The 25,659-nt window shown below is 45.2% G+C and overlaps 1 protein-coding gene across 1 annotated transcript in view; it reads left to right on the plus strand.

Moving 5' to 3' along the window:
- The window catches only part of LOC122817033 (trichohyalin-like), a 1,834,860-nt gene that overhangs the window by 1,693,966 nt on the left and 115,235 nt on the right, over nt 1–25,659 (plus strand). The window lies entirely within an intron of this gene.

The raw sequence follows: 25,659 nt of genomic DNA on the forward strand, positions 1-25,659 counted from the left end.
TATCTGTCCGCAGCTAGCCCTCAGTCAGCCCGAATACCAGAGACTTAGCATTTCTGCGTCGGATGCTGTCGCTCCAGGACTGACGGCAGGTCGTCAGGGGTATAAAAACAGGCAGCCGATGCCATTACATCAGTCTTTCTTGCCGAGGAGCCCAAAGCAGAAGCAGTTCGCAAGTGCCAGTCGGCCGCTACCTGAATTTTCGTTTACGATTTGAATAATCCTGAAGTCTTCTAAAGCTAAGTACCCTGTTGGGGAACAATTTTTTCTTCCTCTAACCGATGTCAGAAAAAGTTAACAATTGTCTTGCCTGTGTAAAGCAAATACCACACACAGATTTTCATTCTTACTGCATCACCTGTTTAGGCCAAGATCACAACGTACTTCGCTGTCGGTTTTGTGCCTTGTTCAACGCCCGAACCATTTGTCGTCAGGCTCTTTTTGTCACTAAATTCTTTTGCTCTTGATCTCCATATTCCGAAATGGCTTCGGTAGGCCATCCAACTATCGATATTCCGAAAAAGCATAAGGATAAAGACAGAGACAGGCCGCATAGGTCCAAAGCTGCCAACGATGCTTCCGTTAAGCTAGTTGCCAGTTTGCCGGTACTCAGTGAGGTGCCTTTGCAGCCCCTGATGCCAGTTTTTATGGATTCGCAGGCCTCTACCGAGACCCATTCAGAGTCCGGTATGCTGCGAGACTCTTCTTTGACAATGGAACCTGCGGATGTCTCTACCTTGGATGGGTCTGGAGCCGCTGTGCAGGCACCAGCTTCTGAGGCAGTTCTTCGCTCAACTGATGTTCAACTCAAACCGACAACTTCTTTTTTATCTAAAACTACTGAGTTTCTTAGGCCAAGAGTACGCGCTATGCCTAGAAAACAGATGACCAAAGTGCATGCACCTGCTCCCATGCCTCAGTGATAAATGCTTAGAATGGCATAAGATCTTATCACGCTGATTAGGGGAAGTCAGCCTTCCCTTGCTAAGAGGAAAAGAGACCAGTCCCCTGCAGCTTCAACAGACCAGGAGTCCGATGACTCTGAGTTATCTGATTATATGAAGACATTCCCTTATCTGCTTATGAGGATTCATATGCAGAGGAATCCATTCCCTCTGCCTCTACTCCAGAGGATTTTTCTTTTGGTGAAACCTTACATACTTTAAGAGAGCATTTCCACTGGGAATGCCAAGACTCTCCTCAGTCCAAAAAGAGACTCAGAGAATTCTTAGATTTGCCACAGCACAGGCCTTTAGCAATACTCCTTGTCCTGGAAGTTGTTGATGATGTTTTTATGGAATCCAGTCTAACTCTTGATACTTTACCTCCTTCCCCTAGGAAACCTAACAGGTACTACAGGGTACCTGATACTCACAAGTTTCTTTTCAAGAATCCTGCTGCTGACCCAGAAATCATTTCCCAGGGTCCTAAAGGTATCAAGGCAACTACAGCCAAGAATCCCACCCCTTCGGACAGGGATTCCAGAGCTTTGGACAGATGGGGTAAGAAGGTATATTCCTCTACAACTACTCTTGCTATTAGGGCATTGAGTTGTCAGTTTCACATGCTGAAGTACCAACAACATATTATGGAACCTATTAAACAAAAAAATGGCAACCTTTACAGACTGTGCAGAAAATAAAGAATTGCAGGAGCTTATGCACTCTGCAAGCCAAGTCAGCAAGCATACTTTGCAGTGTGGCTTTGACACCTTAGAAGCATCTTGCCAGGCAGCAGTCACTGGTTCTGTACTGAGAAGGCATGCTTGGCTCAAGGAGCAAACTTGCCAGATCATGTAAAATCTAAAGTTATTGGATGCTCCTTTGAACAAGGACAGTTTGTTTGGCACCAAAGCAGAAGAGGTTCTTAAAAAGATGGAAGAAAAAGGTAATTCTATGCAGACTGTAAAAGAATTCTTACAAGTGCAACCCCCTAGATTCAGTAGGCATTACTCTTCCAAACACTGGTCCTTTTCAGCCCCCTCCAGGCCATCTCAAGCCAGACCCAGGGGAAACAGACCTCCCAGACTACAGTCTCAGGTTATGCAGAGATCTAAGTAATGGAGTGCCCCCACGCCCAAAGCAGGGAGTGGTAAGCCACCTCCTTACGGAAAAAACTCACAATGACTTCTCTACTCCTCTCCCCGCCCATGCCCAATTCCTTGTACCCCTAGGAGGAAAACTTGCCCTTCACGCAGAAAACTGGATGTCCATCATACAAGACCAGTGGGTCCTCAACATTGTATCCCAGGGGTACAAATTTTACTTCCACTCACTGCCAACCCCAAGAGGGTTCCCGGACCTTCCTCCAAACCAGTGGGCAGAGGCTCAAAGCCAAGTTCTTTCCCTGCTCTCCATCAGAGCTATTCAGCCAGTGCCAGTGGAACAGATAGGTCAAGGATTCTATTCCAGAAGCTTCCTGGTACCCAAGAAAAGAGGGCTCTTGGCGCCCAATTCTGGATCTTTCATTTCTCACCACCTTCCTGGTGGTACCAAAGGTCAAAATGCTTACCCTGCAACAGCTTCTACCTATGCTAGCCAAGGATGCCTGGTTAGTCACCCTAGACTTAAAAGAAGCCTATCTGCACATCCCTATAAGGGAGTCATGCAGGAAGTATCTTCGTTTCAGGGCCGGATCTATGCATTATCAGTTCTCTGCACTTCGCTTTGGCTTCTCCACTGCGCCCAGAGTATTCACAAAATGCCTGGCTCCAGTCATTGCATACTGCAGGCAGAAAAATATCCAAATTTACCCGTACTTGGATGACTGCCTGATTCAGGAAGACAGTCAGGAATTGCTGCTGCAGCACCTGACATTTGTGAAAAACCTTCTCACTTCCTTGGGATACACAATCAACGAAAAGAAATCAAAAGAATTGTATTCCTGGAAGCAAGCTTGGACACAGCATCCCAGATGGCATTCCTCACTTCAGAAAAACAAGTCTGTCTGACAGCCTACTTCAAACAAATGGCCACCAGAACCCAGCTGTCTGCAAGAAAAGTACTGCAGACCCTAGGGTTCATGGTCTCATGTATACTGCTAATTCCATATGCAAGACTGCATATGAGGAAACCTCTGATACTTAAAAAGTCTTTGGTGCCAACATTCTCAGGACCTGGAAACAGACATTCCTGTCTAAGGGCAAAGTTCCTTTGGTGGGCAGAAGCATGCAACCACAACAAGGGACTAAAAACAACAAAATGCCCCCAACGCTGTGGTGAACTGTCTCAAAAATAGGAAAACAAGCAAAAACAAAGACCGTATGTTCACCAAAGATGCAAACAAACAACAAGGGAATACCCTTTACTCAACCCCACACCACCCGGACCCTAACCACAGATGCATCAGACTATGCCTGGGGGGCACACACAGACGGCAAATCCATTCAGGGCCATAGGAGCCCAAGTCAAATTCATCTGCACATCAACCAAAAAGATATGCTAGCTGTACAGAACACCCTGACAGCTTTCAGATCCCTACTCTTTCCAGGACAACTTCTAATAAAAACAGACAACACCACAGTTGTGTGGTACATCAACAAGCAGGGGGGAACCCACTCTGCAGGTTAGGCATGGCCCTGTGTAACACGGCCTTGGACATGCAAGTCCATCTGCAAGCTCAATTCCTGTCAGGCAAACAAAACTCACTAGCGGACGACTTAAGCAGAAATCTCGTAGACCCACACGAATGCCAATTGGATCCCAGCACTTTCAACATGCTGATTCAGAAATGGGAGACCCCAGAGGTGGATCTTTTTGCCTCCCCCTACAATCACCAGCGCAACAAATTCTGCATCAGGAACCCTCACAGCAGGGCCTGGAAAGTGGATGCCCTATCGTTTCAGTGCGGAAACACTCAATCTATGCCTTTCCCCCTCTGTTCCTCATTTCAAAAGTATTACTCAAGATAAGACAGGACAGACCAAGGACAATTCTGATTGCCCCGGACTGGCCACGCCAGCACTGATACCCACTCCTGCGCAGCCTGTCACTGGTGCCACCCTGGCACCTACACTAGAATCCATCCCTGCTCTCCCAGCAGGAGGGACAGATTTTGCATCCGCAGCTGCAAACCCTAAATCTTGCAGCATGGCTTATTCCTTGAATTCTCCCCCAGCAACCTTGAGCAAACAAGTGCTGGACGTCATTCTTGAAGCCAGAAGAACCAGTACAAGAAAATCCTATACTGATAAGTGGAAAAGGTACTGATCCTGGATTCAATCTAAAGGAGAGGACACAACTCTGCTCTCCCTGCCTCTAATCCTGGATTACTTAGCAGAGCTACTCCACAAAGGCCTATTTTTTTCCTCCATTAAGATACATGCCTCAGCCATTTTGGCTCATTACAACACTGAGCCACCTCTATTCTTGCACCCTCTTATCAAACTGTTCCTGAGAGGCGCAAACAACTTAAGGCCGACAAGGAGAACACCCAGTCTACTGGCAGGTTGCCCTCAGTCAGCCTGATTAACAAAGTCTTGGGTCCTGCGTCGGTTGCTGTCCCTTCTTCCATGACGTCAGGTCATCAGGGGTATAAAACATGCAGCCGATGCCATTTTCATCAGTCTTTCTTGCCTCGCGGTGCCCGAAGTAGAAGCAGTTCTCAAGTGCCGGTCGGCCGACTCCTGAAATTTTCATTTTCAAGTTTCAGAACCGAAGTCTTCAACAGAAAGCTAAGTACCCCATTGGGGAAACTTTTTCTTGCTCCTTACTGGTGTCAGTAAAAGTTAATAATTGCATTACTTGTGGGAAGCAAATACCTCATAAGGATTTTCATTTGTACTGTATTCCTTGCCTAGGCCCTGACTACAATGTGCCTTGCTGTTGGTTTTGTGCTAAATTTAATCAACGCACTATTAAGCGTCTGTATATTTTTGCATCTAAATATTTTGGCTCAAGATTTAACTATCCAGAAATGTCGTCTGTTAGCAATCCGACTACCAGAATACACAAAAACTCGCAAAGAAAAAGACAGAGACAGACCGTCGAGGTCCAAAACCGATGATGAAGCTTCTCCTAAGTCAGTCGCTGGTTCGATGGTACTCAGCGAGGTGCTTTCGCAGCCCCTGATACCCGCAACTTTTGATTCACAGGCCTTTACTGAGACCCATTCGGAGTCCGGTATGCCGCGAGACACTTTAAGTATTGAACCCGCGGATGTCTCTACCTTAGATGGGTCCGGAGCCGCTGAACAGGCACCGGCTTCTGAGGGTGTTTTCAGGCCTAAAGATTTGTATATTAAACCGATGCCATCTTCAAAACCTAGGCCAAAATCTGTCTAAATGTCTAAAAAAATGACGCTTGGGCCACGTGCACAGGCCCCTATGCCTAAAAAACAAATGATCAAAATGGCTGAGGATTTAATTACCTTGATCAGGGGTTCCCATCCCCTTCCTGCTAAGAGGCCTAGGCAAGGCACTGACTATGAATCATCAGTTCAGGTTTCTATTTCTTCTGATTCCTCTTCTGATCAGGAATTATCTATTCCACCTTATGAGGACTCTGATGCAGAATAATCCATCCCTTCTGCTTCTCCCCCTGAGGATTTTTCTTTTGGAGAAACTTTGCATACCTTAAGGGAACACTTTCACTGGGAGAGCCAGGATTTCTCAGAATCTAAAAAGAGGCTTAGGGATTTCCTTCTTCTTCCTCAGCATAGGCCTTTGGCTATACCTCCTGTTCTAGACATTGTTGATGATGTTTTCTCAGAATCCAGCATGGCTCCTGATTCCCTGCCTCCGGCTCCTAGTAAGCCAGACAGATATGTAAAGGGTTCCTGACTCCCACAAATTCCTTTTTTAGAAACCCTGCTGCTGACCCTGAAACCATTTCTCAGGGTCCCAAAGGCGTTAAGGCCTTTACTGCTAAAAATCCTACGCCTTCTGATAGAGACTCCAGGGCGCTGTATAGATGGGGCAAGAAAGTTTACACGTCTGTAACCTTGGCAGTCAGGGCTTTAAACTGTCAATTTCATATGCTTAAATATCAGCAGCATGTCATGGGCTTACTTAAACAGAAAATGATGTTGATTACTGACTGTGTGGAAAATAAAGAGTTGCAGGATTTATTGCATTCAGCTGAACAAGTTGGAAAGCATACTTTGCAATCTGGTTTTGATTCCTTGGAGGCCTCTTGCAGGGCCGCTGTAACTGGATCTGTGATAAGAAGGCATGCTTGGCTCAAGGAGCAAAATCTGCCTGATCATGTTAAAGCAAAATTGGTGGATGCTCCTTTACAACAGGACAGTCTATTTGGTAATAAGGCAGAAGTTGTTTTGAAAAAGATGAAGCTAAATCTATGCAAACTGTAAAAGATTTCCTACAAGTGCAGCCACCCAGGTTCAGTAGGCACTGGCCTACTAAGAATTGGTCCTTTCCAGTACCCACCAGAGCCGCTCAGGTCAAACCCAGACACTCCAAAGGCTCCAGGTTTCAATCACAAGGAACTTACTGAACAAAACAATGGGTTGCCTCCACCTCCAAATCTGGAAGTAACAAGGCACCTCCCTACTGTAAACAGTCTCAATGACTTTCCTCTGCCATCACCAAGCACTTATCTTTTGGCAGCCCCTTTTGGGGGGGGGACTGGCACTTCAAGCACGAAATTGGCATCTAATTACCCAGGACAAGTGGGTTTTAAATATAGTATCCCAGGGATACAGATTTCATTTCCACACATTGCCAATCCCAAATGGATGGCCAGATCTGCCTCCAAATTAGTGGGCAGAGGCCCAGAAACAAGTTATGTCCCTTATGAATATGGGGGCTATTCAACTAGTACCATAAAAGGAAATGGGACAAGGTTTTTATTCAAGACTTTTCCTGGTACTCAGAAAAGACAAATCATGGCGTCCAATTCTGGACTTATCCATTCTAAATACATTTCTGGACATTCCAAAATTCAAGATGCTGACTCTACAACGGTTACTGCCTATGCTAGGCATGGATGCCTGGTTGGTATCTCTAGACTTAAAAGAAGCTTACCTGCATATTCCAATCAGGGAATCTTGCAGAAGATACCTCCGCTTCAAAGCAGGCTATTTGCATTACCAGATGTTCTTCGTGTTTCACTGTTGCAGTCATTACATTTGGGTAATCTGCTGGCAGGTTGCCCTCAGTCTGCCTGAATAACAAAGTCTTGGGTCCTGCTTTGGTTGCTGTCTCCTCTTCCTTGACGTCAGGTCGTCAGGGGTATAAAACATGCAGCCAACGCCATTTTAATCCGTCTTTCTTTCTGCGCGGTGCCCGAAGCAGAAGCAGTTCGCAAGTGCCGGTCGGCCGACTCCTGAAATTTTCGTTTTCGAGTTTCTGAACCAAAGTCTTCAAACTAAAGCTAAGTACCTCGTTGGGGAAACTTTTTCTTGCTCCTTATCGATGTCAGTAAACGTTAATAATTGCATTACTTGTGGGAAGCAAATACCTCATAAGGATTTTCATTTGTACTGTATTCCTTGCCTAGGCCCTGACCACAACGTGCCTTGCTGTTGGTTTTGTGCTAAATTTAACCAACGCACTATTAAGCGTCAGTATATTTTTGCTTCTAAATATTTTGGTTCAAGATTTAACTACCCTGAAATGTCGTCGGGTAGCAATCCGACTACCGGAGTTCACAAAAAACGCAAGGAAAAAGACAGAGACAGACCGTCGAGGTCCAAAACCGATGATGAAGCTTCTCCTAAGCCAGTCACCGGTACTTAGTGAGGCTCTTTCGCAGCCCCTGATAACCGCTACTTTTGAGTCGCAGGCCTCTACCGAGACCCATTCGGAGTCCGGTATGCCGCGAGATTCGCAAAGTATTGAACCCTCGGATGTCTTTCCCTTGGATGGGTCTGGAGCTGCTGAGCAGGCACCGGCTTCTGAGGGTGTTTTCAGGCCTCAAGGTTTTTATATTAAACCGACGCCATCAACAAAAACAACTTCTTTGTCTAAAAAAACGACGCATGAGCCACGTGCTGAGGCCCCTATACTTAAAAAACAAATGATCAAAATGGCTGAGGATTTAATTGCCTTGATCAGGGTCCCCCCCACCCCCCCACCCCACTAAGAGGCCTAGGCAAGGCACTGATTATGAATCTTCAGATCAGGTTTCCATTTCGGAATTTTCTGTTCCACCTTATGAGGATTCTGACACAGAGGAATCCATCCCATCTGCATTTCCTCCTGAGGATTACTCTTTTGGAGAGACTTTGCATACTTTAAGGGAACATTTTCATTGAGAGGGTCAGGACTTTTCTGAATCAAAAAGAGGCTTAGGGATATCCTTCTTCTACCTCAGCATAGACCTTTGGCAGTACCTCCTGTATTAGACATTGTGGATGATGTGTTCTCGGAATCAAGCATGGCTCCTGATTCCTTGCCTCCGGCTCCTAGTAAGCCAGACAGATATTACAGGGGTTCCTGACTCCCACAAATTTATTTTCAAAAATCCTGCTGCTGATCCTGAAACTATTTTTCAGGGTCCCAAGGGTGTTAAGGATCTACAGCCAAAAATCGTACCCCTTCTAATAGAGATTCCAGGGCGCTGGATAGATGGGGTAAGAAGGTGTATACATCTGCAACCTTGGCAATCAGTGCTTTAAACTGCCAGTTTCATATGCTTAAATATCAACAGCATGTTATGGGCTTACTGAAACAAAAAAATGATGTTGATTTCTGATTGTGTGGAAAATAGAGTTACAGGATTTATTGCATGCAGCAGAACAGGTTGGAAAGCCTACTTTGCAATGTGGTTTTGATTCCTTTGAGGCCTCTTGTAGGGCTGCCGTTACTGGATCTGTGATAAGAAGGCATGCCTGGCTCAAGGAGCAAAATCTGTCTGATCATGTTAAAGCTAAATTGTTGGATGCCCCTTTACAGCATGACACTCTGTTTGGTAATAAGGCATAAGAGGTTTTAAGGAAAATGGAAGCCAAAGCTAAATCTATGCAAACTGTAAAAGATTTTTTGCTAGTGCAGCCACCCAGGTTCAGTAGGCACCGGCCTGCTAAAAATTGGTCCTTTCCTATGTCCAACAGAGCCACTCAGGGCAAGCCCACGTGCTCAAAAGGCTCCAGATATCAATCACAGGGATCTTACAGGTCAAAGCAATGGGGTGCCTCCACCTCCAAATCTGGAGGTGGTAAAGCACAACCCTACAGTAAGCAGTCTCAATGACTTTCCTCTACCGTCTCCAAGCACTTATCTTTTGGCAGCCCCCTTCAGGGGGGGGGGGGGACTAGCACTTCATGCTCAAAATTGGCAGTTAATTACCCAGGACAAGTGGGTATTAAACATAGTATCCCAGGGGGTACAGGTTTCATTTCCATACTTTGCCAATTCCAAACGGATGGCCGGATCTGCCACAAAACCAGTGGGCAGAGGCCCAGAAACAACTCATGTCCCTCATGGATATAGAGGCTATTCAACTGGTACCAGAAAAGGAAAAAGGACAAGGATTTTATTCAAGACTTTTCCTGGTACCCAGAAAAGACAATTCATGGCGTCCAATACTGGACTTATCGATTCTAAACACGTTCCTGGACATTCCAAAATTCAAAATGCTGACTTTACAACAGCTACTGCCTATGCTAGGCAAGAATGCTTGGTTAGTAACTCTAGACTTAAAAGAGGCATACCTGCATATCCCAATAAGGGAATCTTGCAGAAGATACCTCCGCTTCAAAGCAGTTTTTTGCATTACCAATTCTCTGCACTGCCCTTTGGCTTATCTACTGCGCCCAGGGTCTTTACAAAGTGCCTGGCACCAGTAATTCCATTCTGCAGACAAAGAAACATTCAAATTTATCCTTATCTGGACGATTGTCTCATTCAGGCACAAGGACACTCTTCTTCAACATCTGGCGTTTGTAAAAAGGCTTCTAGCATGCCTCGGGTATACCATAAACTAAAAGAAATCACAACTGGTACCCTCTCAATAATTACATTCCTGGGTGCAAGCTTGAATACAGCTGCCCAGATGACTTACCTCACGCCAGAAAAACAAATTCAATTGATGACTTGCTTCAAACAAGTGGCCACAAAAACCCAGCTATCTGCAAGACAAATTCTGCAGGCCTTGTGGTTCATGGCTTCCTGCATTCTACTAATTCCATATGCAAGATTGCATATGAGGAAATTTCAATGGTACCTAAAAAGCTTATGGAGTCAAATTGTCACAGCCTGGAAACAATGATTCCTATCATTCCTTGCCTGCAGCAAGAGTTCCTATGGTGGGCAGAGGCCTGTCACCAAAACAAGGGACTGTCATTCATTCCACCCCCTGCCACCCAAACCCTGACTACAGACTCATCAGATTATGCTTCAGGGGCGCATCTGGCAGGGAGATGCATTCAGGGCGAATGGAGCCCAAATCAAATGCACCTACATATCAACCAGAAAGAGATGCTAGCTGTACAGAATACTCTGACAGCCTTCAAGGACTATCTTCATCCAGGGCAACTACTGATAAAGACGGACAACACCACAGTCATGTGGTACATAAACAAGCAGGGGGGTACCCATTCCTACCCCCTTTGCAGACTAGCCATAGCTTTGTGGAACACGGCTTTGACTTAACAAATACATCTACAAGCTCAATTCCTGCCAGAAAAGCAAAATACTCTGGCAGACGAACTAAGCAGAAATCTTATGGACCCACAGGAATGGAAACTGGATCAATAAATCTTCAGCATGTTGACACTCAAATGGGGCAGTCCAGACATAGATCTTTTTGCCTCACCCCAAAACTATCAGTTGGACAAATTCTGCACAAGAATTCATCACAAAAAAGCTTGAAAAGTGGATGCTCTATCCTTCAGCTGGAAAAACCTATCAGTCTATCCCCCTCTGCCTCTGCTCTCCAAGGTCTTACTAAAAGTCAGACAGAAAAAAACAAAAATGATTCTGATTGCTCCAGACTGGCCTCGCCAACACTGATACCCGCTGCTATGCAATATGTCACACCTTCCTCCGTGGTACCTGCCTCAGACACCTTATCTACTGTCTCAGCAGAACTATCAAATTCTGCACACTCCGCTCCGAACTCTGAATCTTGCAGCATGGTTAATCAACTAATTTCACCAGTTACATCTTTCAGCAAACCTGTGATGGATGTAATTTTGGAGGCTAGAAGGCCTAGTACTAGAAAATCTTATGTTGATAAATGGAAAAGATTTTGTGCCTGGAACCAATTACAAGGAATAAACACAGCAATGCCCAATATTCCTCAGATTCTGCAATATTTAACTGAGATGCTTCACAAGGGCCTATCTTTTTCTTCCATAAAAATCCATGCTTCCACCATTTCAGCTCATTACAACACAGAGACCCCCCTCTTTTCTCATCCCTTGCTAAAGCAGTACCTCAGAGGGGCCAAAAATTTGAGACCGCCCAGGAGAGCACCAACTCCTGCATGGGACCTCAATTTTGTGTTTGAAAAACTCACCCTATCTCCTTTTGAACCAGCTGCTACTGCAGACAAAAAAATTCTCCCTTGGAAGACAGCTTTTCATTTAGCAGTCACTTCAGCTAGAAGGATTTCAGAACTACAGACTCTCATGGCAGTGGAGCCTTTTATTATCTTTTACTCGGGCAGGGTGGCTGTCAGGACCAATCCGTCCTTTATGCCTAAAGTGGTATCTAGTGTGGCTCTTAATCAGACCATTCATCTGTCAACCTTCTTCCCAAATCCATAGAACAAGGGTGAGTGGATTCTGCATTCATTGGATGTACACAGACAACTAAGATTCTACTTAAACAGGACAAAATCTCTAAGAAAATCTGAGCAATTACTGGTGGCATTTGCTGCAGGGGCAGAGGGAAAGGCAGTTTCAAAATGGATAAGCCATTGTATTCGTTTCTGCTACATGCACCATGGTAAACCTGTCCCCAAGGGGATCAGATCCCATTCCACCAAGGCTGCATCTATTTCTGCAGCCTTTCTCAGAGGGGTTCCTACCAGAGACATTCTAGAAGCTGCTACCTGGATCTCAGTTCATATGTTCACCAAACAGTACCATTTACCTCTCTTCTCTAAATCCAGAGCAGGCTTTGCCACTGCGGTCATGCAGGGCCTTATAGCTGCTCTTAATGCTGTATAATTCCATCCTCCCAACCATAGCTTTGGGATTCTACCCAAATGTAATGACTGCAACAGTGAAACACGAAGAACATAGTACAGTTGTGTATTTTTGTGTCTTTCGGCTTTTCCCGGTTAGGGGACGCCACAGCGGATCTCCGGTCCGCTAATGATTGGCAGTTGATTTTTACGTACCGGCTTGCCAGGCCTGACGCACAACCTTCAACGAAGGTACGCCCATTCACGCATGTCTCCACGCAGAAGACGCTCTAGCTGAGAATCGAACCGGACAGCATCTTACTGTGAGGCGACAACGCTACCGCAGTACCACCACCGCTCATAGTACAGTTGTGTATACTTACCATAAATGTAGATGTTTGAGTGTATTCACTGTTGCAGTCCTGGATACCCACCCGCCAGCCCCCTATTTTTTCTCTTACTATACCTCTTCTTTCTGTTACCATGCTCAAAAGCCTTTTTGGTGTATTTGCTTTTATTTGGAGGTATATTTTTTGTGTTCTAAATTGCATGTGTATATATATATATATATATATATATATATATATATATATATATATATATATATATATATATATATATATATTTTGCTCCCCATTCGGGGGGGCATCTGACATCTGGGGCAAGGAAAAACTGATGAAAATGGCATCGGCTGCATGTTTTATACCCCTGACGACCTGACGTCATGGAAGAAGGGACAGCAACCGACGCAGGACCCAAGACTTTGTTAATCAGGCCGACTGAGGGCAACCTGCCAGCAGATTACCCAAATGTAATGACTGCAACAGTGAATACACTTGAACATCTACATGTATGGTAAGTGTACACAACTGTACTTTCCTCCTCCAAGCCTTTCTCGGCCTTCGGAGCCAGAGTTGTCAGTTCTGTCGGGTGTCGTTAGGTCGCTTCCAGTAGCCTCGCCTGGCCTCTCGGTTCCGATTTCCGCTCCAACCCCGTCGGCTCCGTCCACGGGGTCGAGGGTCCACGGTTCTCCGGTCAGACCCAAGGGGGAGGGATCGGATCGATGTTCATTGGTTCCGAGCCTTCCTCTTGGTGCTTCGGCTCGAGTGAGCTTGGACCCGACATCTGCTTCGGACCTCATCTCCTCGGCGCCGAGGGCTACTACTGTTTCCTCTACAGCTAGTCGGCCTTTTGAGCCAGGGGGTTCAGCCTTTGAGGTTATGAGGAGCATGCTAGCCAGATCGTCATCTGCATCCTACAGCACCGATACTCTGCTCCCTCCAGCACCGGTGTCAGTTTCGGATCACGCTCTGTCCATGGGCAGTGGAGACCCTAAGCCTCAGGATACCTCTATGAGTGGTACCCAACTTTCTGACGTCTCCCCAGAGTTTTGCCCGAGGATCCCGTCAGAAAAAGATTGTGTAAGAGGAAACACCTTGACTCCCCGGTTGAGTCTCTCACATCAGACACTGACCTCGAGGAGTCAGAGGGGTCCCCCAAGTCGTCTTCTGAAGATCTCTTTTTCAGATATCCTAGAGATCTTGAAGCAGAGAGGCGGCTGGCCCTCCAAATCCCCTTCTGATGAGGAGTTGGTGTTCCTGAAGGCTTTCAGGTCTCAACCCTCCGCCTCTTGGATTTCTCCCCCTTTTGATGAACTACTAGATCTTGTCTGTCGAAAGGTGTGGGAAACTCCTGACACTGTGGAACCGGTCCCTAGGAGACCCAATAAGTTTTTGTCTGCCCCCTCTGACAAGGAATATCTAACTAAAGGCGTTCCAGTAGATGCCATGGTGGTGGCAGCAGCCACCAAGAAGGAACTTGCTGAAACTTCGTCTACCCTCCATCCACCTAACAAGGAGTACCGGGCTATGGACAGGTATGGGATGCGTGTGTTTACCTCAGCAGCCTTTACACTGCGGTCGCTGAACTACTTAACGCATTTTACAAGGCTCCAGAGAGATCTCCTAAAAGAGCTAGGAGATTCTCTACAGGATAACATTTCTGATGCTGTGGCACAGAAGGTCAGTGCACAGATGTCTACCCTAAATTCCCTTGCCAACTCCTCTATGAGGCTAATCTCATACGCATCCGATGGAGCGAGTAGGGCAGCGGGTTCCGAAGTCTCTCTTAGGAGACACTCCTCGATGCGCCTTTGCAATTTCTCAGAGGCCTTCAAGTCTACGTTCACCAATGCCCCCTTTGATGGTTCATCGTTGTTCAGAACCAAGGTGAAGGGCACTCTCATTAGGTGCAAACAAGAAGGAAAAACCCTGTCTGCCGTGGTAGTCCGTTTTTCCATGCCTTCTAGACCTTACCCCAAGGGCCTGAAGGGTGGGAAAATGTGGTTCAGAAAGTCGCAGAGGTTTTTTCAGGACGCACAAAGTGATTCCCCCTCCAGAGGCAGGGGGGGGTGGAAATTCAGGTAGACGCTGCCCTGGAGGCAGAGGAGGCCCGCGTAACCAGGGGGACTGTGATTCTTTTTGTGGTTCTCCCTATCAGCGCTCCTGAAGGGAAGCCAGACTGTGCGTCTCTGGAGCCGGTCGAGGGTCGCATTTCTTTATACCCAGAAGCCTGGCAAGATGTCACCCAAGACGAGTGGGTATTAAAGATAATTTCCAGAGTTTATCATATTCCCTTCTCTTCTCCTCCCCCACCAACCAGGAGAATCCCAGACGTTCCACCCAGTCATAGGGATTCTGCAACTTTAGAAATAAAAAAGTTGCTTTCAAAGGGAGCCATCCAGCCTGTCCCCACAGACCAAGTAGGATTAGGGACTTACTCCAGATTCTTTTTGGTGCCGAAAAGAACAGGGGACCTGAGACCCATCTTGGATCTCAGCCGATTGAACCTTCATGTACAAAAGTCCAAGTTCCGCATGGTCACCTTACAGTCAATAACTCCCTCTGTTAGGGAAAGATGTGTGGATGTACTCCATCGACCTCAAGGATGCTTACTACCATATCAAGATGGACAGGGCATCGAAAAGTCATCTACGCTTCCGGCTGGGAGCCAGTCATTTTCAGTTTCGCACTCTGCCCCTTGGTCTCACCACAGCCCCCAGGGTGTTCATCAAATGCATGGTAGTGGTAACGGCTCACTTGAGACGTCAAGGATTCCAAGTGTTTCAGTACCTGGACGACTGGCTCCTTTCTGCCACCGCCAGGCATCTCCTGTTACAGACCAGGGACGCCACCATTACACTGTGCCAAAGGTTAGGAATTACACTAAATTGGAAAAAATCTGCCTTGTTGCCCTCGCAGCATGTCACTTTTATCGGCACTGAGCTAGATATGGTGCTCATGAGGGCCTTCTTACCAGAAGACAGAATTCAGGCTTTACAACAGCAGGTCCACGCCTTACTACCATTGAGTAAGGTCAAAGCAAAAGTGGTCCTCAAGTTATTAGGGACCATAGCTGTCACAATCATGCTAGATGTTCTTCTTGTTTCACTGTTGCAGTCATTACATTTGGGTAATCTGCTGGCAGGTTGCCCTCAGTCGGCCCGAATTCCAAAGTCTTGGGTCCTGCGTCGGTTGCTGTCTCCTCTTCCATGACGTCAGGTTGTCAGGGGTATAAAACATGCAGCCGACGCCATTTTCTTTAGTCTTTCTTGCCGTGCGGTGCCCGAAGCAGAAGCATTTCGCAAGTGCCGGTCGGCTGACTACTTAAATATTCGAGTTTGAGTTTCAGAACCGAAGTCTTCACTAAAGCTAAGTACCCCGTTGGGAAAACTATTTTCTTGCTTTTTACCAATGTCAGAAAAAGTTAATAATTGTATTACTTGTGGGAAGCAAATACCTCATAAGGATTTCCATTTATACTGTGTTCCTTGCCTAGGCCCTGATCACAACGTGCCTGGCTGTCGGTTTTGTGCTAGATTTAACCAACGCACTATTAAGCTTTGGTATATTTTTGCGTCAAAGTATTTTGGAAACAGATTTAAGTACCCAGAAATGTCGTTGGATAGCAATCCGACTACCGGAGTACATAAAAAAATGCAAAGAAAAGGACAGAGAAAGGCAGTTGAGATCCAAAACCGACGACGAAGCTTCTCCTAAGCCAGTCGCCGGTTCGCCAGTACTCAGTGAGGCGCTTTCACAGCCCCTGATACCCACTACCTTCGAGTCGCAGGCCTCTACCGACACCCATGTGGAGTCCGGCATGCCGCAAGTTACTCAAGGTATTGGACCAACGGATGTATCTCCCTCGGATGGGTCCGGAGCCGCTGAGCAGGCACCAGCTTCTGAGGGTGTATTCAGGCCTCAACGTTTGTATATCAAACCGACGACAGCTGCAAAACCTAAGACAAAAGCAACTTCTAAAACTAAAAAACTGACACATGAGCCATGTGCACAGACCTCTATGCCTAAAAAACAGATGATCAAAATGGCTGAAGACCTTACTTTGATCAGGGGTACCCATCCCCCTCCAGATAAGAGGCCTAGGCAAGACACTGATTATGAATCTTCAGATCAGGTTTCTATTTTTTCTGATTCCTCTTCTGATCAGGAATTATCTATGCCTCCCTATGAGGATTCTGATGCAGAGGAGTCTATTCCATCTGCATCTCCTCCTGAGGATTATTAATTTGGAGAAACCTTGCATACTTTGAGGGAGCATTTTCAGTGGGAGAGTCAAGACTTCTCAGAATCAAAAAAAAGAGGCTCAGGGATTTCCTTCTTCTCCCTCAGCACAAGCCTTTAGCCATTCCCCCTGTTTTAGACATTGTGGATGATGTGTTTTCGGAGTCAAGCTTGACCCCTGATTACTTGCCACCGGCTCCCAGTAAGCCTGATAGATATTACAGGGTTCCTGACTCCCATAAATTTTTATTTAGAAACCCTACTGCTGACCCTGTAACTATTTCACAGGGCCCAAAGGGAGTTAAGGCCTCAACAGCAAAATATCCTACCCCCTCTGACAGAGATTCAAGGGCACTGGACAAATGGGGAAAAAAAGGTTTATACATCTGCAACCTTGGCAGTCAGGGCCTTAAACTGTCAATTTCATATGCTTAAGTACCAACAACATGTTATGGGATTACTGAAACAGAAAATTATGTTGATTTCAGAATGTGCAGAAAATAAAGAATTGCAGGAATTATTGTATGCTGCTGAACAAGTTGGAAAGCATACTTTGCAGTGCGGTTTCGATTCTTTAGAGGCCTCCTGCAGGGCCGCAGTTACTGGATCTGTGATTAGGAGGCATGCCTGGTTAAAGGAACAAAATTTGCCTGATCATGTTAAAGCTAAATTGCTAGATGCACCTTTACAGCATGATTCTCTATTTGGTATTAAGGCAGAAGAGGTTTTAAAGAAAATGGAAGACAAAGCTAAGTCTATGCAAACTGTTAAAGATTTCTTACAAGTGCAGCCACCAAGATTCAGTAGACACTGGCCTACAAAAAATTGGTCCTTTCCTGTGTCAGACAGAGCTCAAAGGGGCAAATCCAGACGCCCTAAGGGTTCCAGATAGCAGGCGCAAGATTCATATGGGTCAAAGCAATGGGGCGCATCTACCTCCAAATCTGGGGAAGATAAAGCGCAAACCTACAGAAAGCAATCCCAATGACTTCCCTCTGCCTACACCAAGCGCTTATCTTTTTGCAGCTCCCATAGGGGGAAAATTAGCACTTTTAATAACCCAGGACAAGTGGGTACTAAACATCGTATCACAGGGATACAGATTCCATTTCCACACTCTGCCAATGGCAAATGATTGGCCAGACCTGCCAAAAAATCAATGGACAGAGGCACAGAAACAGGTTACATCCCTCATGGATATGGGGGCCATTCAGACAGTACCAGAACAGGAAAAAGTACAAGGTTTTTACTCAAGACTGTTCTTGGTACCCAGAAAGGACAAGGCCTGGCTACCAATACTGGATTTATCGATTTTGAACATATACCTGGACATTCCAAAATTCAAAATGCTGACTTTGCAGCAGCTTCTGCCCATGCTGGGCAAGAATGCTTGGCTGGTGACTTTAGACCTAAAAGAGGCATACCTGCATGTCCCAATAATACAGTCGTGTAGAAGATACCTCAGATTCAAGGCTGGTTTAATGCATTACCAATTCTCTGCACTGCCCCTTGGCTTATCTACTGCACCTAGGGTCTTTACAAAGTGCCTGGCACCAATAATTGCATTTTGCAGACAAAGAAGTATATAACTATATCCTTACTTGGACGACTGTCTCATTCAAGCAGAGAACAAGGACACTTTTCTTCGACACCTGGCGTTTGTAAAAAGGCTTCTAACATGCCTAGGGTACACAATAAACGAAAAGAAATCACGACTGGTACCCTCTCAAAAGATAACATTCTTGGGTGCAAGCTTGAATACAACTGCCCAGATGGCTTACCTCACGCCAAACAAACAAAGGCAACTGACTACTTCAAACTGATGGCAACAAAAGCACACTTTTCTGCAAGACAAATTCTGCAAGCTCTGGGCTTCATGGCATCCTGCATCCTACTAATTCCATATGCAAGACTGCATATGAGGAAACTTCAGTGGTACCTAAAAAGTTTATGGAGTCAACATTCACTCAGTCTGGAAACAATGATTCCTCTCATTCCCTGCCTGCAACAGGAGTTTCTAAGGTGGGCAAAGGCCTGTCACCAAAATATGGGATGGCCCTTCACTCTGCCCCCTGCCAGCCAAACCTTAACATCAGATGCATCAGATTATGCCTGGGGGGCCCACATGGCAGGAAGATGCATTCAGGGCATATGGGTACCAAATCAAATGCATTTACATATCAACCATAAAGAGATGCTAGCTGTTCAAAATGCCCTTACAGCCTTCAAGGACTTACTTCATCCAGGGCAACTACTGATAAAGACGGACAACACCACAGTCATGTGGTATATAAACAAGCAAGGGGGCACTCACTCATCCCCCCTTTGCAGATTAGCCATGGCACTGTGTTACACAGCTTTGACCAACCAAATACACCTTCAAGCTCAATTCCTGCCAGGAAGACAAAACACTCTGGCAGACGATTTAAGCAGAAACCTTATGGATCCTCACGAGTGGAAACTAAATCCACAAGTCTTCAGCATGATAACAGAGAAATGGGGGAGCCCAGACTTAGATCTATTTGCCTCTCTTCAAAATTATCAGTTGAAAAGATTCTGCACAAGGACTTATCACAGACAAGCATGAGAAGTGGACGCTCTATCCTTCAGTTGGAAAAACCTATCAGTTTACGCCTTTCCTCCTCTGCCTCTTCTACCCAAGGTCCTCCTAAAAGGCAGACAAGAGAAGCCAAAGATGATATTAATTGCCCAGGACTGGCCCCGACAATACTGGTACACAATCCTAAGGAACTTGTTTCACTACCCAGCTTGGACCTTGCCTCAAAGACCACAGCTACTGTCCCAGCAAAGCAATCAGATCCTGCACAATCAACTACAGACTCTGAACCTGGCAGCATGGCTAATCATGTAAGCATACAAATGACACCTCTCAGTAAAGCTGTGATGGATGTCATTTTGGAAGCCAGAAGGCCTAGTACTAGAAAATCTTATGCTGACAAATGGAAGAGATTCTGTGCTTGGAATCAAGCACAAGGAACTGATATAGCAGAATCACATATTTCTCAGATATTACAATACTTGACTGAGATGCTTGACAAAGGCCTATCTTTCTCATCAATCAAAATCCATGCCTCTGCTATTTCAGCTCATTACAATACAGAGCCACCAATCTTTTCACATCCTTTTAATAAAGCAGTATCTTAGGGGAGCCAAAAATTTAAGGCCTCCTAGAAGATCACCATTACCTGCATGGGACCTCAATTATGTGTTGGAAAAGCTCACCCTGCCTCCATTTGAACCTGCTGCTACCGCTGATATGAAGTTCTTATCATGGAAGATAGCTCTGCTACTAGCATTTACTTCAGCAAGAAGAGTTTCAGAGCTACAGGCCCACATGGCTGTAGAGCCTTTTATCATATTTTACCCAGACAGGGTGTCTCTGATCCTATTTTCATGCCTAAAGTGGTTTCCAGTGTGGCTCTTAACCAAACAATTCATCTGCCAACTTTTTATCCAAATCCGCAGAACAAAGGGGAGATAATTCTGCATTCCTTGGACGTACACAGACAGCTAAGATTCTACTTGAGCAGGACTAAAATCTAAGAAAAACTGGGGAATTGCTAGTGTCATATGCTGCAGGAACAGAAGGAAAGGCTATTTCAAAGCAGACAATTTCAAAGTGGATAAGCCACTGCATCCGTTTCTGCTACTTACACCATGGTAAACATGTGCCCAAGGGCATTAGGTCTCATTCCACCAGAGCTGCAGCTACTTCAGCAGCCTTTCTCAGAGGAGTACCAACCAAAGACATTCTAGAGGCTGCTATTTGGAGTTCTGTTCACACCTTTACAAAGCATTACCATTTGCCTCTTTACTCCTAGTCCAGGGCAGGCTTTTCCACTGCAGTGCTGCAGGGCCTTATAGCCGCACCTAATGCTGTTTAGCACCAGCCTCCCAACCATAGCTTTGGGATTCTACCCAAATGTAATGACTGCAACAGTGAAACACGAAGAACAGTACAGTTGTGTACACTTACCATAAATGTAGATGTTCGAGTGTATTCACTGTTGCAGTCCAGGTTACCCTCCCGCCATCCCCCTGTCATTCGAAAGTTTATCTTTCCTTCTCTATCTTCTACAACCTATGTGGTGTATTTGCTTGTAGATGAAGGTAAAGTTTATATTGATGCACGTATATTTATATATGTGTATATATATATATATATTTATATATCTGTGTATATATATATATATATATATATATATGTATATATATGTATATGTATATATATATATATATATATATATATATATATATATATATATATAATTTTGCTACTTTTTTGGGGGCACCTGACATTGGGGGCAAGAAAAACTAAAGAAAATGACGTCGGCTGCATGTTTTATACCCCTGACGTCATGGAAGAGGAGACAGCAACCGATGCAGGACCCAAGACTTTGGAATTCAGGCCGACTGAGGGCAACCTGCCAGCTGATTTCACTGTTGCAGTCATTATATTTGGGTATACACTCGAACATCTACATTTATGGTAAGTGTACACAAGTGTACTTTCCCCTTGCCAGACTACACACTTTAGTAGCTGCTTTTCGCCCAATGGTCACTACAGCATCTTCCACTCTCCCATTCTATTCTGATTACGGACAAGTGCAAGCGGGATCTACGCTGGTGGCTTCAGGCCAGCAATCTCAATGTGGGAAAGCCTTTTGTCCCATCTTCTCCAGTTTCCACGGTGATCACAGATGCCTCCCAGGTCGGGGGGGGGGGGCATTATCTTGGCAGGACTGTCCAAAGCACGTGGCAGGATCACGAGACCCATTTGCATATCAGTGTCCTGGAGATGAGAGCGGTGCTATTAGCGCTGCAAGTACTTCAGAGCTTTCTCCCTATAGGGACAATTGCAATCCTCTCAGACAACATGTCAATGGTATGGTACCTGAACAAACAGGGAGAAACCAAATCATGCCCCCTTTGCAGAGAGGCACTTCGAGTTTGGCAGTGGGCGGTGTCTTCCCAACGCTTTCTAGTTGCAACGCACTTACCAGAGAAGTCCAATGCTTTCTAGTTGCAACGCACTTACCAGAGAAGTCCAACGTGATTGCCGACAGGCTGAGCAGAGCTATCCTAATGCCTCACGAGTCGTCCCTGAACAGTTGTGTTGCAAAGAGATATTCCACAGATGGGGTCAGCCTTGCTGTGATCTATTTGCCTGCCCCCTCAATGCCAAATGCAGCAGCTACTTCACCCTTATCCCCCCAGAAGGGGAGGGAGATACCCAGGGACACTCTGGCTCACGACTGGCCCTCCAGTCTTCTCTACGCCTTTTCACCGTTACCTCTCAATTCAAAGGTAATTTAGAAAGCACAGTCTTTGGGAAGCAAAATGATCCTCATTGCCCCACACTGGCCTCATCAGATTTGGTTTCCCTTCCTTCAACCCCATCTAATGGACAAGCCCTGGATTCTGGACCCAGCTCCTGATCTGCTGACTCATATGTCAGGACAGTTCCATCCCTCCATCCAGACCCTCAGGTTGACAGCTTGGCTGCTCCAGTTCCGTCCTTAGTCAGGCTTCATGATTTTTACCCGGAAGTTGTCCATATTCTGTCATCTTCCCACAAGCCTTCTACCAGGAAGATTTATTCCAGTAAGTGGAAGAGATTTTCTGTTTGTACCCCTGAGAGACATATTGATCCTTATACGGTGCCTATTTCGGCAATATTGGAATTTCTTTCTCAACTATTCAGTCAGGGTTCAGCTGCAGCAACCATTAAAGTACAATTGGCAGCGATTTCTACCTTTCACGTTGCTAATGAGCCCAACATTATGGCTCATAGGCTTTGTAGGGCTTTTCTGAGAGGGACATTGTTACTCCGACCTCCAGTCTTTGATCCGATGATGCCGTGGGACATCAGTTTTGTACTACAGAAGCTCACTTCAACTCCCTTTGAGCCCACAGCTACGTGCAACATTAAATTTTTGTCATGGAAGACAATATTCTTGGTAGTCTTAACTATAGCTAGGCAGGTCTCTGAACTCCAAGCATTATTGATTAGGCCACCTTATTTGGTGTTTCACAAAGATAGGTTTTCCTTAAGAACCAACCCTTCTTTGGTTCCAAAGATTGCCTCTGTTGTCACTATCAACCAATCCATTGAGTTGCCTGTGTTTTTCCTGAATTCTCCAACAAGGCAGAACTTAAGTTTCATCAGCTAGATGTTCATAGACAATTGAGTTTCTATTTACATAGGACAAATATTTCAGGAAATCAGATCACATGTTTGTCTCGTTTTCAGAAACTAGACTTGGGGTTCCAGTTTCTAAGGTAACCTTGTCTCGCTGGATCTCCGATTGCATCTCATTTATTTATGCTTCCAATGGCAAAGAATTACCCTTTAAAGTGAAGGCTCATTCTACACGATCTGTGGCTACCTCAACTGCGTTTCAGGCTAGGATGTCTATGAATGATATTTGTGCTGCAGCAACATGGGCTTCGTCTCATACCTTTATTAGTCACTGCAAAATAGATCTGATCTCTAGAGGCAGATCTTCCCTTGGTTCCACGGTGCTCAAGAGTATTTTTCACTGAGCCACCCAAGATCAAGGTGTTGGGGACGCTGTCCCACGGGTAAGAATGAAGGCGAGATTGGACTACATAACATCAAGAAGTTATGTACTCACCATAATCTTCGATGTACGTAGTCCATCTCGCCTTACATTCTTACTATCCCACCCTTCTTCCCTCTCCTGGAGGACCTGGCGTATTGTCTCTAGGTGTCAGTAGTCCTTTCTGTTGGGGTTGTTCTTCTTCTCAGTGTGTACGTGTATGAGCTTGTAGCAGACAAAATCTGGGGAATAGACCTGTTGCATGATGGGATACCTCTTAGCCATGAGCCAATTGAAGAGTTCGAGCTAGAGTATGACCGAGTTGGAGCCGAGGTTCGGCTCCGAACCCACGGGTAAGCATGTAAGGTGAGATAGACTACATACATCAAACATTATGGTGAGTACATAACTTCTTCTTCACATAAATTTGTAGTAGCAGACAAGGACTCAAGCTTTGATGCTAATTTCTCAACAGTGAGTCGCTTGCAACCTGCTTGCGAAAACCCGATGCAAGTGACCATTTTTTGCCCCAGAAAAACAGACAGCTTACTTAATTTTTACCATGTCACATTGTGTTAGGGACATTTTCTGGATTTGAATTAGTTGGCAGTGACATTACGTATTCTACATTTGGATTTGGATACTGTGATAATTTACGACATTTCTGCATGTACTTGTATTCTGCTTTACAACGTCTATGTGTAGTTCAAGTGGTGACAGAAAACCGCTGTAAAACAACAAATCGCTCACTATTTATTAAGGCATGAGCTATTTCACTGAACCATAATGATAAGTTCACTGACGCACACTTCCCAAGACAGTTTTACTATATATTTCGGCAGGAGAACGTGGTGACAGAAATCAGCTGTAAAGCAACAAATCACTCACTGTTTATTAAGGCGTGAGCTATTTCACTGAACCATAATGATAAGTTCACTGACACACACTTCCCAAGACAGTTTTACTATATATTTCGGCAGAACAGCTCGTAAATGAACAGTTTCACCTGCTCTGAATGTGGTTGCGATAATACGCAAGTACCAAAAATTCATTTTTCCATGAAATTCATACTAGGTTAGCAAATATGGGGAGCTACTGCCACCCCCACTTCTGCACCACAAACCTGGTAGTAAAATTTACCATTAAACCCCAAATAATTATTGCGTAATATAGTATACGTCATCTGTAACAACATGGTTAACATTATGGTTAAGGTCTTTGCCTCCCGAGCACAAGATACAGAGTTTGATTATACCTGTATGGAGTTTGCATGTTTTCCACCTCTCTGTGGGGTTCCTCCCAAAACATGCTGTGTGTATCACCTCAGACTCACCCAGAAAATTGATTATAGTTATGGGCAGCAACACAGACTTTTTGTGGAAGTGTTGAATAGACCTACCACTTCAAGCATCAGCTGTGGTGAGCAGTGTTTTCTAGATGGGAGAACGTAGACCACACACTGCATACTTTGGCAAGCTACAAGGGTATTTGCTAATGGTGTGGGTTGAATTGATATTGATAAACCTGAATGCTCATATCAGGATAGATGGAACACAATGATTTGGGTTGAGGGTCTGACCTACTCCAGGGATCTTTGCTAATGGCGGGGGGTGTCTATGATCCTCTTTTGATCAGTGTATGGCTGCCGAAAAGCCCAGCAGCCTCGGCTTAATAAGCTACTGGCTTGCTGATATCTACTTGGCAAGCATGGGTTACCTGGGATAGCTCTATTGAGTGAAAGCTGAACATAAAACCAGTCAATCTGCCAACATGAACTAAGACTTGCTACACTGAATATGGGTTTACTGACAGAATGCAACTTGGAAGTAGATAACATGATGGCGAGGAGAAGAGTGGACATCCTGTGTATCCGTGAGACAAGGTTGGAAGAGCATTGCAGCAAGGCCACTGGATTTTGGATCCAGAGTCTGTTACTCAGAGGACAGACTCAAAATGGAGCAGGACTTGTGAAGGAGAGTCTTTTGAAGACAGTAAGGGATGTCATCAGAATTTGTGATAGACTCTTGGCAATCAGACTCCAGCATAAATACGGGGCAATAATCTTAATGTCAGCAGTTGCAGATTGTACCTTCAAGGAGATTAAATCAAAAAAGACAGACACAGTGTATGTTTACATTAACTAACACAGATAAAAGGGGATAGAGAAAGTGAGAAAGAGACTTTAACTTGGAATTTTCAGTAGATAGCTAAAACATAAAAAGAACTTTTAAGTGCCAGGTGGAAATATTCCTAGGAAATGTTGATGAACTGAAATATTGGTGTTAAACCTTACTTTACTTGGAAAAGAAATGATGTTATGTGGTCCTATCTCGCCTACATTCTTTACTCACGGGTTCGGAGCCGATTCTAGCACGAAGTCTCTAATTGGCTGGGCTAACCCGGTATCCCAAGATGCACCTCACCCTAGCCCCAGATCTCGTTTGCCACTCGTAGAGTTAGGAC

Source organism: Protopterus annectens, chromosome 12.part0, assembly GCF_019279795.1.
Source record: "Protopterus annectens isolate FY-2018-M chromosome 12.part0, PAN1.0, whole genome shotgun sequence".
Lineage (NCBI taxonomy): Eukaryota > Metazoa > Chordata > Ceratodontiformes > Protopteridae > Protopterus > Protopterus annectens.